The sequence below is a fragment of the Elephas maximus genome, chromosome X, assembly GCF_024166365.1.
Source record: "Elephas maximus indicus isolate mEleMax1 chromosome X, mEleMax1 primary haplotype, whole genome shotgun sequence".
In the NCBI taxonomy this organism is placed as follows: domain Eukaryota; kingdom Metazoa; phylum Chordata; class Mammalia; order Proboscidea; family Elephantidae; genus Elephas; species Elephas maximus.
The window spans coordinates 19360810-19365747 of NC_064846.1; positions in this window are offsets into that span (position 1 = coordinate 19360810).

Consider the following 4938-nt stretch of genomic DNA (forward strand, 5'->3'; position numbering starts at 1 on the left):
TTCGCTACAGCTCAGCGCATGCAAAGAAGGAGCCGGGGGTTTCAGACCCTCCCCTTGCTTGGTCCTGCCCCTCTCGCTGCCGTGCAAGGCGTTTCCTGCTAGCTATCTATTAAGAATGCAGAAAATGCACTCGAACAAGTCAACCGGGTTGGGCATCTGCAGGAATGAGGAAAATGGGGACCTCTTTATTTAATGCCTTCTTTTTGCCTTTTCAAAAAAACAAAACAAAACAAAACAAAAAAAACAGCACTTTGTAATATTGTCTCTTGAACTAGGAGGCCAATTGTTGACCCAGAAGCCACTCAAAGAGTCAGGAGCATCTAAGTTGTAGGCCTTCTATCAAATTGATGTCACATTCAGTTTCAGAGGCTGAGAGGGTCCGTTGTGCCCACCTCTAGTTTCTCTCTCTCTCCCATTGGAAGAGAAGTGGACCCAGACCCCCGGGATTCAGAACTTGTCACAGCCTTGCGTGGACCTGACAGGGAGTGAAGAATAGACGAAATGGCTCAGGAGCTCCAGCTGGAGGTTTGGAGCCAGGGTCCCAATTCTCATTTTGAAAAACCCTCATTATTAGCTCAGGAAGTGGCGCCATCATTCCGGGCCAAACTCCTGGAGTTATACTTCATTCCTTTCATTCTCTATTTCAACACATTAATTCAATAAATATCTATTGAATATCTACTCTGTGCTAGGCACTGTTACAGGAGTTCTGTTGTATAGAGAAGTTCCTGGGTGGTGCAAACAGTTCGCACTCGGCTACTAACCTAAAGATTGGCCATTTGAACTCACCCACTGGCACCGTGGGAGAAAGACTTGGCAATCTGCTTCTGTTAAGATTACAGCCAAGGAAACCCCGTGGAGCAGTTCTACTCTGTAACACACGGGGTGGCCATGAGTCAGAATCAACTTGACAGAGATGGGTTCTTTAGTGAGCAAAACAAACAAAATCCTTGCCTTCATGGAACAAATATACACGCACGTTATATGTTTGTGTGTCCATATACATATGTGCATTATATGTATAATGTCAGATGGTGGTAAGTGTTATGAAGAGAAATTAAGCAGGAAAGGGGAATGGGGAGTGCCAGAGGGAGGTGTGGCCAGGAAAGAACTCCTGACCAGGTACCATTTAAGCAGAGCCCTGAGGGAGAAAGTCATGTGGATACCCGCAGATGGAACATCAAGTGTGCAAGCTGGGCTCATGCTTGCTCTGTCCACAGAACAACAAGGAGACCACGGTGGCTAGAGAGGAGGGAGTGAGGGGAGATGGGCAGGAGATGCAGAAGGGGCCAGAACACATAAGGCCACACTGGCTTTTGACTTTTCCTCTAAGAGGGTTTGGAAGAACACATCAACAAGTCTTGTAAGCTCTGCCTTCAAAATGCACTCCAATCTGTCCGTGCTCAGCACCACCACCATGCTCACCCTAAGCCAAGCCCCCACCCTTTTCTCCTCAAGACCACAGCCACAACCTTCTTATTGGACTCCTCGCTTCCACTCTGACCCCTTTCTAACCCATTCACACCAAGATAGCTACAGTGATCATTCTAGAACAGAAACAGAATTAAGTCACTCCCTTGTTTCGAAGCCTCTAATGTGATGGGAAAATTTGGGAACAGATACGGGTGATGGATGAATAACATGATGAACATCAGTTAATGTCACTGAATTGTACATGTGAAGATTGTTGAAACGACAAATATTTTGTTACATATATATTTACCACAAGGAAAAAAAAGCTTCTAATGGTTTTTCTTTCTGTATCATGGCCTACAAGGCCCCACGTACCCAAGCCCCTGTTTCCCTCTCTGTCCTTGATCTCTTAACACTCTCTCTCACTCCACTCCAGCCATAGCCATGTCGACTTCCTGGCTATTCCCAGAACAGGCTAAATGCCCTCTGGTCTTTACCTTCCCTACTTCCTATCCCCAGAATGCTCATCCCCCAGACATCCTCATGACTCTCCCTCACTTCATTCAGCCCTCTGCTCAGTCGCTTCCTCCGGGAAAACTTCTCTAAGCACCCTGTCCAAAACAGCAGTATCTCGAGTCCCCTGTCCTATTACCCCACTTTCTATTTCTTCATAGCATTTTTACTTCTTGACATCATATTGCATATTTATTTGTTTACAGTTTCCTTCCCCTTCTAAAATAGTGCCTAGTATGTGGTAGGGTCTCAATAAATATTTGTTGAATGAATAAATGAATAGTGGGGGAGATAGAAATTATTCAAGTGTACACACAAGCAAATACACAATTGCAATAATATTGAAACAATAGATGTGTTATGGATAGAATTATGTGCCCCAAAATATGTGTTGAAGTCCTAACACCTGTACCTGTAAATATGATCCTGTTTGGAAATAAGGAGTTTCTTTTGTTATGTTAATGAGGGCATACCAGTGTAGGGTGGGTCCTAAACCTAATCATAACTTAGTGGTGTTTTATAAAAAGAGCAGAATAAACACAGACACACACACACAGAGGCAAGGCAGATGCCAAGGAACTCCCGGGACTGCTGTCAGGGAAGCACTCTCCCCTAGAAATCCTAATAAGGGATTTCTAGCCTCCAAAATACTTTACTTTGTCTTCTCAAGAGGCCCTTTGAAATCTTCTGTTCAGTTCTTTTACTTCATCAATTCTTCCTTTTGCTTTAGCTGCTCGACGCTCAAGACCAAGTTTCAGAGTCTCCTCTGACATCCGTCTTGGTCTTTTCTTTCTTTCCTGTCTTTTCAGTGGCCTCTTGCTTTCTTCATGGATGATGTCCTTGATGTCACTCCAAAAGGGAAGAATACGCTCAGGGTTTCTCAAGCTGAAAGAATTGAAGAAAAAATTCAGGCCTTGAGTTGCAATAGTGAAGGATTCCATGGGGAAAATATTAAACGATGCAGGAAGCATCAAAAGAAGATGGAAGGAATACACAGAGTCATTATACCAAAAAGAATTAGTCAATGTTCAACCATTTCAAGAGGTGGCATATGATCAGGAACCAATGGTACTGAAGGAAGAAGTCCAAGTTGCTCTGAAGGCATTGGCGAAAAACAAGGCTCCAGGAATTGATGGACTATCGATTGAGATGTTTCACCAAACAGATGCAGCTCTGGAGGTGCTCACTTGTCTATGCCAAGAAATATGGAAGACAGCTTCCTGGCCAACTGACTGGAAGAGATCCATATTTATGCCTATTCCCAAGAAAGGTGATCCAACTGAATGTGGAAATTATAGAACAATATCATTAATGTCACACACAAGCAAAATTTTGCTGAAGATCATTCCAAAAGGCTACAGCAGTATATCAACACGGAACTTCCAGAAATTCAGGCCGGTTTCAGAAGAGGACGTGGAAGGAGCGATATGATTGCTGATGTCAGGTGGATCCTGGCTGAAAGCAGAGAATACCCGAAGGATGTGTACCTGTGTTTTATTGACTATGCAAAGGCATTCGACTGTGTGGATCATAACAAACCATGGATAACAGTGCGAAGAATGGGAATTCCAGAACACTTAATTGTGCTCATGAGGAAGCTTTACACAGATCAAGAGGCAGTTGTTCATACAGAACATGGGGATACTGATTGGTTTAAAGTCAGGAAAGGTGTGCATCAGGGTTGTATTCTTTCACCATATCTATTTAATCTGTATGCTGAACAAATAATACGAGAAGCTGGACTATATGAAGAAGAACAGGGCATCAGGATTGGAGGAAGGCTCATTAACAACCTGCGTTATGCAGATGACACAACCTTGCTTGCTGAAAGTGAAGAGGACTTGAAGCACTTACTAATGAAGATCAAAGACCACAGCCTTCAGTATGGATTACACCTCAACATAAAGAAAACAAACATCCTCACAACTGGACCAATGAGCAACATCATGATAAATGGAGAAAAGATTGGAACTGTCAAGGATTTCATTTTACTTGGATGCACAATCAACAGCCATGGAAGCAGCAGTCGGGAAATCAAAAGACTCATTGCATTGGGCAAATCTGCCGCAAAGGACCTCTTCAAAGTGTTGAAGAGCAAAGATATCACCCTGAAGACTAAGGTGCGCCCGACCCAAGCCATGGTATTTTCAATCACGTCATATGCATGTGAAAGGTGGACAATGAATAAGGAAGACCGAAGAAGAGTTGACGCCTTTGAATTGCGGTCTTGGCAAAAAAGATTGAATATACCATGGACTGCCAAAAGAACGAACAAATCTGTCTTGGAAGAAGTGCGGCCAGAATGCTCCTTAGAAGCAAGGATGATGAAACTGCATCTTACATACTTTGGACATGTTGTCAGGAGGGATCAGTCCCTGGAGAAGGACATCATGCTTGGCAGAGTACTGGGTCAGCGGAAAGCAGGAAGGCCCTCAACGAGGTGTATTGACACAGTGGCCACAACAATGAGCTCAAGCATAACAACGATTCAAAGGATGGTACAGGACCGGGCAGTGTTTCGTTCTGTTGTGCATAGGGTCGCTATGAGTAGGAACTGACTCGATGGCACCTAACAACAACAACAACAAGCCTCCAAAACTATGATACAATAAATTCCTGTTCTTTAAAGCCAACCACTTGTGGTATTTTGTTTGTTACAGCAACACTAGGTGAATAAGAGAACCTGGCACTAGAAAAACCTATGATAAGGAACCTTAAGGTAATCAGGGAAGATAGGGTAGACTTCTCTGTGAAAATAATGCTCAAGCAGAGGTCTGATAGGTCAAGAAAGAGTCAACGAAGCAAAGAGAGTAGGAAAGAGTACTGCAAGCAGAGAAAACAGCATGTGCAAAAGCCCTGTGGTAGTGGGAGGAGCCTGGCAAATATGAGTGCCAGGAAAAAAGGAAGCAGTGTGTTTGGAGTGGAGACTGGGAGGGAGGACTATGCAAGGTGAGCTGGTGAGGTAGGCAGGGGCCAAAGCAAGCAGTGTTTTGTAAGTCATATTGAGGAATT